Source organism: Peromyscus californicus, unplaced genomic scaffold (assembly GCF_007827085.1).
Source record: "Peromyscus californicus insignis strain IS unplaced genomic scaffold, ASM782708v3 Scaffold_19__1_contigs__length_69161282, whole genome shotgun sequence".
Lineage (NCBI taxonomy): Eukaryota > Metazoa > Chordata > Mammalia > Rodentia > Cricetidae > Peromyscus > Peromyscus californicus.
This window is the reverse complement of record NW_026294491.1, coordinates 19347422-19357986: the sequence shown is the minus strand read 5'-3', so window position 1 is coordinate 19357986 and position 10565 is coordinate 19347422.

Below are 10565 nucleotides of genomic sequence, written 5' to 3'. Positions count from 1 at the left end.
AGGCATAGTGAAGCAAGACAAGACAGCACAGCTGCCTTCTTGGTGCTTTAAAAACCCGACTTTCCTGTGATTATGCCAACTTGGATCCCCAAAGGAGCAAATGGCCCTTGAGTTGCTCTAGCTATGGAAAGGCAAGGGGTTGGCAAATAGATTTTCTCCACTGCCGCCGGTCTGCAGGCATCCGTATTTTTGGGTTTGGTTTGGTTTGGTTTTTCTAATTGTTGTTTTTGCTGCTAGAGTAAGAGTGGGCAGGAGCATAGCGTGGAAACAGTCTCATACTCGTTTTAGATCATTTGCATAGCATTCTTAGAACAGGGTCTTTCTGTGACCTCAACGAAGTGAGCAACTGGACCAATGAGAGCAGAACGGAAAGAATGCATTTTTCATGAGGCTCTTTCAGAGTTTGCTGACGCTACACACTGAATCTGTAAGGCATACCTGAAAGAGTCCATTCAGGGTCCTTATTATACATATATATATGTGGTGTATGTGTGTGGTGTGTGTGTGTGTGTGTGTGTGTGTGTGTGTGTGTGTGTGTGTATGTATTATATAGCTATATCTCAAATGGCTGTTCTGTGTTGAATAACCTTTTGGATAAAACTAAATTGTTATAGAAAGATGCTTTTGTAACAGTTAATCTTGATTGTCAAGCTAATGGGACTTACAGGAACCAAACCCCTGGGCAAGTCTATGGGAGAGTGTCTAGATTAGATCAACTGATGGAGGAAAACCCATCTTAAAAGGGCTGGGTATCCCAGACTGAATCAAGAGGAGAGAGCTAGCCGAGCAGCGCTCATCTCTTTCTGCTTCTTGGCTGTGGATGCTTCACGTCCTGCCTCCGTACCTTCCGCATCCCAATGGACTTTAGTCTTCAAACCGGGAGCTAAAATGAAGCTTTTTTCCTGCAAATTGCTTTTGTCGAGTATCTCATTGTGGCAAGAACAGTAACCAATACAGCTTCAAGTGCTTGCACGGTCATGGCCACAGTTTGTATGTTGGGTGGAGCCCAAGAGGATAGAACAGTTTCTCTACTGCATGTGGCTACAGGTCCTAGTAAGCAGGACAAGAAAGATGGCTGCTTGGGGATCCCCCTGTGGTATAGTTGAGGAGAAGAGTGGCAGGGATGTTGGATGGGCTGGCTAAATGTTTTTGAGGCACTCTGTTCTTTTGTGTGTGTGTCTTTGAATGAAGGGTCACCTCCACGAGATGTCCTATAACAGACCCTTAAGTCTATGGACCACCTCTACACAGAAGCAAAGCCGCCATCTTCCTTTAAAGTAGCATTCTAAGGGTCAACGCTGCAAACTCAACAAGCCCCATCACTGCGTTTTCCTGTCAGTTCAGAACTAAACTTAGTTAACTGCTTCGCTTAAAAACACAAAAAACAAAAAAACCTTGAAACACCTTATGTTTTTTTGTTTTCATAGTGTTAACCCTCTTCAGCCACCTGTCACACAATATGAATGTCTGCAAAAATTCTCCCAAGTGTAGAACCCTTTCAACACATTAAGGCTGCCTAAGAAAACCCACGGCCTCCGTGTGATTCCTGGGTCAGGGACACAGGTAGTTGGGAGCCAATGCTAACAGTCAGAAAGCTCCACTGTAGAGCATTCTGCAGAGGGGGGTCAGCTCTCCCCAGACCACCTATCTGAACATAAAAGTAAACTTCTGTCCAACTCGGAGTTCTTGGTGCCAATCAGAACTAGATTTATCATTATTAGTAGTATTATTATTAAATTTTATTAAAGTTTTGTCAAAGCTCCTCTCGGACTGGAAATTGCCTGCTGAGTTTTTGCCCACGGCAGATTTTAATGGCCACGCTCTGCAGGCATCAAAGAAAAGAAGGAGCTAGCAAGGAGGCTCTTCCCAAAGGGTGACAGCCAGCCCGCGCTCCTCCAGAAAACCTCCACAGAACTATCACAAGCGAGGAGAGACTGCAGCATCCCTGACAGGCACCTGGAGCTAATCACTTCACTCCCTTCCTCCATGCCACCTCAGCACCAGCGTTTCGTGCCCTTGGAAGTTTCTCACTCTCTGAGACTGATCAAAGCCTCAGGAGGGTGGAGCTAACTTGCCCTGCTCCTTCATCTCCATGTTGCGATTTCATGTATTAATTGACTTCTTTTACACTTGAACTCGCCTTTGATTGTTCCCTCACCGTTCATTTCTCCCATCCCGCTCCTTGAATGACAGAAGAAAGGGGATTGAGATGTCTGAGTCGTCTCAATGAAATTCCAAATGGTCGTGAGAACATTTGAGTTTTTCTTGAGAGTTTTTTTTCCTGAGAAAACAATGCCCAGACAAGCCACTACCCATGTTTTCCTCTCTCTCTACGTCGTTATCTTGCCGTGGGTGTGGTTTTAATTAGAAGACAGAGGCAAGGGTGTGTGACCTTGTTGAATATTCTGGGTGGTGGATGCTACAGAATGCAACTGGACCAGTTATGTTTAAGGATGTCTTTTTAGGGACAGGGTGGTTCAGATGTAGGTAATTCCGAGATGGAAGGGAATTGGCTGAAATCCACACATTGTGTTCACGGGAAATATCTTAAGGCTTGTGCCCCACCCCCCAGACCTTTTGACCTGAGGAAGCACTTCTCAGAAGATTCCTTTTTTCTTTCTTTCTTTCTTTCTTTCTTTCTTTCTTTCTTTCTTTCTTTCTTTCTTTCTTTCTTTCTTTCTTTCTTTTTTTTTTGGTTTTTCAAGACAGGGTTTCTCTGTGTAGCTTTGCGCCTCTCCTGATTTCAACTCAAGGATGCCAGTCTCTTGTTAATCACAGCTGATGTTCAGCACCGCCATACCCCCATCAGAAAAGACAGATTCTTAATTCAAATTAGACACCAACAGCCCTGGTGGAGTCTGCTTTCTTTGCACCTCATAGGCCAGGTCTCCATGTCTGTATCCCTTTTACACTCTTATATTCCAAGCTCCTGTCGAATTTAAGCTTTGGGCACTGAATGGCTTTTCCAACCCTAAATTCCGAAGTCCTTCCACAGCCCTTCCCAAAACAACTGGGTCAAGTCTGTCACAGCAGAAATTCACTCCCTTGTACTGATTAACAATATTGGTGAATATTATAACAATATTAAGAGCATAGGAAACCCGTTTCTGCCTCAGGACCTCTCGTCCTAACATTTAACGTGTGCAGGGTGCTTTTTGCAAATACTTTTTGTTATAGAGAACTGAATGTACACTGTCTGCCCACTATCCAGCCCCAGAGGGTCTCAGCCCTACATCCCACACATCCCGTGTACCATAAGGTGCTGACTTCATATGAGGCACTAGTCACATGACTTTTATATGCTAGCATACTTGATCCTCACCACCTGACCATGAGGGGAGCACCATTATTACACAGGTAAGGGAAACTGGTCACAGAAAAATGACATTGCCTGCATATACCAGCTGGCTAGGAAGTAACGGAGTTGGGCACTGGACTCTGGGCAGTGTCTGTTGAGAACAAATGTTCTGAACCCCTGGGCAGGACTGCCTGGTGGTCAGACCGGAGAACTTGCACCTCCTTTGTGTCTTACACCAGAGAACTCCCCCCTCCCCCAATCCCACCAAAAGGGCCAGAGCTAGCGATGTGCACAGTGTTCACAGTCCAAATACTAGGCCATTTCTTAGAGCAAATAAGGAGCGTTCTAGGTTGTCCGTGTTTCCAGGACCATTCACAGTTTGCCGAGGATGCGATGTAGTGGAGCTCGCCAGCTTCTGATCCCGTGGGGTTCTCTGGAAGTTTTTTATTCTTCTTGTATAGTTTCTCTGTCCTTTATATGTCCTCCCCACCCGCTGGCTCCTCTCTGCCACTGGCACACCAACGCGCCCTTCGGCTTTAGTTATGTCTGCCTGTTCAGTTATTTAGCAGGCTGACTATGATGCATTTATGTGTGAGTTTCTTTGCTTTCAGATCAGTGGTCCTCAACCTTCCTGATGCTGCGACCCTTTGATACAGTTCCTCATGCTGTGGTGACCCCCAACCCTATGATTATTTTCGTTGCTACTTCATAACTGTCATTTTGAAATTATTATGAATCCTAATGTAAATTTCTGCGTTTTCCGACGGTCTTAGGTGACCCCAGTGAAAGGGTCGTTTGATCCACAGAGGGGTCGTGACCCACAGGATGAGAAACACCACGTTAAACGCTTTGGAGGCTGCTGATCTTGTGGCTGTGTGTTGGTATCGTTCAATGGCTTCAGAAAATTGTCAGCTGCCATCGCTTCAAATGTTTCTTCTGCTTCGTTCTTTTTTTTTTTTTCTCCCAGGATTCAGTTTTCTGTGTGCTGCCTATTTTCTGTGTCGGGGTGGTTTCCCTCCACAATAAGGCATCTGTCATTGGTGTTTCTTTGTTTTGTGTGCACATTTCAATGTGTCATGCAGATACCACTGAAGGAGATTGCAGCTCAACACTGATCTTGTTTGCGGTTTACATTTGTTTGTGTCTGACTTGCAAAAACTGTTAGTAGCATATACACGTCCCTGCCAGCTTACAAAGAATTTAGTCGCTGAGCTACGCACACTTAACCTACTATGCAGCGAAGGTAGTTTTAGATCTGGGCTTTTTTGTCTGTTTTTGCTTTTTCATTCTAAGTAACAATATTAAAAATATCCATTCGTTTATACATTAGGACCCAGTGTGAGATTTTGTTTAAAAATATCTTATTTCGAAAAGGTTGGGGGAAAAATGCCATCGATCTAGATGATACATTGGGAGTCAGAATTATTTAAATTTAAAACTATGTCTATTTGTGTGTGCATGTGTGTGTGCGTGTGCAAGCAGTTGCACACAGGCCATGCTGTGTGGGCGGAGGTAAGTGGATAACCTGCTGCTCTCCTTCCCCCATGTGGGTCCTGGGGATTGAACTCACGTCATCATGCTTGGTGGCAAGCTCCTTTACTCACAAAGCCATTTAGCTGGCCCGGTATTTGGATTTTCACTTGTGGTGTTTCTATGAAACTCTGTCGTGACTATTGTTTGTATTTTAACTGGAGGACACACCTCTGCTGCTACCCCTGCATGGCAAGCACCTTGGTCAGTACCCCAGTGCCTCTGTGAGAGAGATCTGCAGGAACCTGGTTCAGTAACTCAGTGTCTCTGTGGGACAGAATTGCAGGAACCTAGTTCAGTACCCCAGGGTCTCTGTGGGACAGACCTGCAGGAACCTAGTTCAGTACCCCAGTGGCTCTGTGGGATAGAATTGCAGGAACCTAATTCAGTACCCCAGTGTCTCTGTGAGACAGAATTGCAGGAACCTAGTTCAGTACCCCAGTGGCTCTGTGGGACAGACCTGCTCTAATTCCTGGGTTGTGTCTCTGGCCTAGGAAGCTGCTGTGGATTCCCTGGGATGATTTTCTTTGCCAACCTCACTGTCTTCAGTGGAAAACACCGAGTAAGGCAGAGAACACATGAGACTGACTACATTTTTAAATGACTGAATTTTTTAAAAAAATCCAGTTTCTATCAGAAAAGAGTTGATTTCTGGATAAAGCAAGGAAAACCCACGTTTTTTTATTAACATATGAATGAACCTTTACTAAACGCACTTGCCAGATCAATAGAAAAGGCTCCTTTCAGCTGGGTTGGATGAATATTATATCTATGTCAGATATTTGGTCTGGAGTTACATTGTTTGGATACGTGGGTCTGTGAAATAGCACTAGGCTCTGAATTTACAAGATTATTCCCCTCAGGGACGAGCCGGATGTACTGTGGCACTCATGAAGTTCAAGGCGTCCCTTGCACTGCCTCCCTGGAAATGTTGGTTGTTAATGGGAGCTCCCGAGTGCTGGGGTAGGAGGGGAGCAGGGCTGTGTTCAGGAATCGTTTTTTTTTTTTTTTTTTAATAACAACAAGCCTTAGTGATCCCTTTTTCTCCACTTCATTCCAAGCTGGGATTACAGGTGTGCCTGGTGTTTTACATGGGTCATGGGGATTTGAACTCAGGTCCTCCTGCTTGCTCAGCATGAACCATCTCCCCAGCTCCGGTGATGTGGTTTTCCTGAAGGTGGCGTTGGGGACACTTATTGCAACTACACCTTTAGCTTCTGGTAATCCTCTACCTACTCTGTCTTGCTGATCTGCTTAGATGGTTCTAGACTACAATAACAGCTCCTCCAAACATCATAACGTCTGATCTCGATTTCTCAAAAACTGTCTCGTTTCTGCACCCTGGAGTGAAACAGATTCTCATGTCTGACAGCATCTAAGTCGCTCAGATCCCCGTATTGATCAGGAGTGGATATGCCCTCTTCCAGTGGGAGGAGAAGGCGGGAGAAGGCAATCTATTATCGCCTCCCTCAGCAGCCTCACTGACAAGCAGTTGGGCTAATGATCCCAACTTATAATTGTCAATTTATTTTAGCTAGAAAGTAAACAACAGCTCACTGTGCTTTCATGGCATCTGTTGCGAGGATACTGTTGAGGATGGCGGCTTCCAAGTGTGATGCTCTTCTCAGCTCGTGTACTTCCTTTTAAAAGAGAGGCAAGAGTTACTCTTCGTTTTTTCTCATTTTTTTAAAAAAAAAATGACTCTTTCACACTTTCATACAGGTAATGTACTTTAATCACATTCTTCTCCGTTACCGTTACCCTCTCTCATGCCCATCTTCCTCACCAATACATACGTCCCTTTCTGCTTCCCATCCAGTCTCTCTCCTACCTTTTGGCTGGTTTTTGCTCTTTGTTTGTGCCTTGCATTTAATTAGCATTGCCAGCATCAGCGCAGCAGAGGGTGTTACTAACTTCAGCAAGGACCACTCACCTCTGGCTACAACACTCAGGAATGTGACCAGGCCTCTCTCAACCACCATTAATTTGCCCATTCCTCCCCCATTCCTGACGGATCGTTGGTAGGCCCAGCCTTGTGCAGGGAACCAGGGCTCCTATGGGTTCCTGGATGTAACAGTCATATCATGTCCAGGAGACAGCTCTTCTTTCACGGCAGTCCTTCCCACCTTCTGGATCTTTTTGTCGCCCACATCACTGATGCTGAGCCTTGGAGAGGGTCATATAGATGTTGTATTTAGGGATGAGCATGAGACAGTCACTTATGAGTGTCTTAACTCCCTTAACTGCCACCCACCATAACAGTAAAAACTAGCCTGTTTTGCTTTGTTTTGTTCTTTTCAAGACAAGGTATCACTGTGTAGTTCTGGCTGTCCCGGAACTCACTGTGTAGACCAGGCTGGTCTCAAACTCACCAAGATCTGCCTGCCTCTACCTCCCAAATGATAGGTTTAAAGGCATGTACCACTACACCCAGGCAAGCAGCCTTTTCTTAAAGGAATCCCATTCTCTTTTGATGACTTCTAAGAACATGCAATTTGCTATTGGCATTTGCTTAGGAGTCTAGTCTGACATCCTGGTCAGAGTTTTAGCTCCTCAACTGGTTTATATCAGTTATAAAGTCAAGGCCATCGGTGTCTTGGTTTCATAAAACGGAGTCAGAAAACCTTAGGAAATTTGTATAGGCTCTTGAAAGCCCATGGTCCAGAGTTGTAAGCCCGTATCCTTTGGGCTCAATCCAGCCCATAGATGTATGTATTTTAATGTACAGTGTTTTCCTAGCTTAGGGATAAAAACATATAGCATTTGTTGAGTGCCTACTGTGTGTACTTTCCTGGGTTTCTTCTGTGTGCCGTGTTGTGTAAACCTGGCCCAACCTTTCAAAAGGGAAACATCTCTTAGAGCACCACCCTAGTCCTGAAGTTGGTAAGAAGTAGATCTGAAATTTGAACTTGGGCCGGATAGATTTAGAGCTCACCTCCATGTCTGCAGCAAGAAATGGCCAATATTTTTAGGAGCCAAGTAAATTTTTACATCACCACGGTATCACTGCTCTCCCTTGGACAAGTGCAGGTCACAGCAACAGGCTCAGTTAGTAAAGTGCTTGGCACACAGTGGACATGAGTTCGATTCCCAGAACCCACGTTCAAAAGCTAGTTGTATACACTTGTAATCCCAGCACGGGGGAGTCAGTGACAGGAAGATCCTTGGGGTTCACTGACCACCCAGACTAGCTAACTTGCCAAGTTCCAAGCCGGTGAGAAGTCCCTGTCTTCTGGCATCTGACGCTTCCCTATGCTGGTGCCTGCACACACGTGAACACACGTGTAAGTCACACAAGGTATGGCAAGAGTCCGCTGAAAATGGGAATACTTACTTTTGAATTTGTTTACTTTCTTTAAAAAGTGGTTTATATCTTTCATGTATCTAACTGCTGGGTGCTTATTGGCATTTATGAATCCTGACCTAACTGACTGGTTCTCAGCTGGGTTTATTTTTCCCCCTAGGGAGGATTTTTTTTGGCAATATGTGGAAACATGTTTGGCCACAGTGTGATGAAGGAATGCTATTGGCTAGAGGCCAGGGATGCTGCAACCATCTAAAAAGTTTTCTGGTCCAAAATATCAGCAATGCTGAGGATAAAAATGATGGTCTAACAATTTCTACACCTCTATCATACCAGACAACCTCAATGTCCCTCACCTTTCCACAATCTGTGACTTTGTATTGTCATGAGATATGTCCGTTTGTGAAATCCACCACTATAATTTTGATTTCCTCTGATATAAAAGAACAACAGTAACAGAACGTCCTCATGCAATAATTAACACATGCTGACATGCTGGTGTACACTCTAATAATCAAGTGTAGCTCCTCAGCTTAAACTTTCCTGGCCTTTCCCTTACATGTAATCAGTTTCCTCATGAATATAAGAGATCTATGCCCTATTTTATATATAACTCTAGGTACCTAGAAAAGAAAATGATGGTCTAACTTAACTCCATTGCATACAGGAGAAAGGGCTGGAGAGAGGGCTCGGCAGTTAAGAACACTTCCCACTCATGCAGAGGACCCAAATTCCATGTCCTGCACCCATGCTGAATGGCTCACAACTACCTTTAACTCTCAATTCAAGGGCATTTGACATCCTTTTCTGGCTTCCGAGGGTACCTTCATATCCCCATCCCACATACACATAACTTAAAAAATAAAATAGATCATGTAGAAGGAAACATTTCCAAGGTCATGACTTGCTCTAATCCCAAAGGAAGTCAGTATTAAGAGAGGCAAGAGTCCACACAGCTTGACCTTTCCTGACCATCTTTTCATCATGAGGTTTGTAGGCGGTGAGTAGAGGTTTTCATCAATAATGTTTTTCTAGTTTGTTTCCTTAAGGTGCGATAAAGAGAAAGCTGTGGCCATGGACCTGAACAACCTCATTGTCTAATGCATTGGACAGAAGATTTGCTAATTAAGACTCTTCTAATTAGCCATAAGTGAAAAATAGTAAGGCTTCGAAACAGCTGCTGGAATCCCATTACAATCATGCCCCTTTCCCGGCATCGATCAGGGCTTGAGTGTTGTGTAATGGGTACATGCTGGACGGGAGTCTCTCTTTTTCTCTCCTTAAAGCATTTGGTGTACAAGGAAGAGGTGACAGTGCCTTTGGTTGTGATTTGAGCAATAAACAAAGCTAGGAAAGTCACAGACCATCTCTGAACTGGATTCTTTGTTGTGGGTTTTATGATTTGCAGATGAGGCAGCAGCTTTAGCTCAAATCTCTGAACTTTGCTGGTACGATTGCTGCGGTTCGGCTGTCTTGTTTTGAAGGAGAGTACTTCTGGAACTTCTAGAAGACCTGAACTGGTGTCGCCAGGAACTGTTGCCTTCATTGCTAGGCTCCTTACTCAGGGCAAGAGAGAAGACACAGTTAACATCTCTCCACACACTCAGTGGACGGAATACTGGCTACAGCCTCCTCCATGCTATACACTGCTAGTATTGTCTGTATCAAATTCTGTTGAAAACGAGAGAAATGCATTATCCCACACAGTCAAATAAATACCCCAAGTAGGTATGTAGCTCCAGGTTGCTGACATACCAATGGCTTCAGGCACTCTGAGATCCTTTACATCATTGTGACTGGTCCTGTCCTCAAAGGGAAGTGTCTGGCAGGCACTTGGCTGTGGCAGTTCAGGGTGACACTTCCTTCCGTGATAGTTTGCAGTAGAAGAAAAAGATACTTGCTTCCTTTGAGTAGGTCTTGTTACTTTGTTTGTTTAGATAGGAACCTTTCCAGATCTTCCCCACCCCACCCCCACAGAGTGAGCTAACCCCTCGCAACAGATAAGTCAGAACAATGACCAAGCTCTGTGTGAGCCTCCCATCAGCTAAGGAAAATGAGTTATCGTTCTGGGTCTAGTAAAACACGTGACTATGAAGAGGAGAGTTATCCACAAATAACCAGGACTCTGTTAACAGAATGAGGAGATAGCTGGGGTCCGGAAATCATCAAGGAGCCCCGGAAATAATTGTTTTAGATTTCGGTTGCTGCCACTTTAACACGGGGCATGGCAGTAGCCCTTCCCTAAGCCTGTGGGTCACGGTCCAAACAACAGAGTCACCCAGTTGAAAGGCTAGAGTCTTAGGACAATGCTGGTGGTCCCCTAAACTGAGAAAGGGCTGAGAAGTGTACCTACATGCCCATAGTCGGGGTTCCACATGCTGGTGTGGCAGTACTCCTGAGACTGAGTGGTGGCGGCTCCGAGGCTGGTGTAAA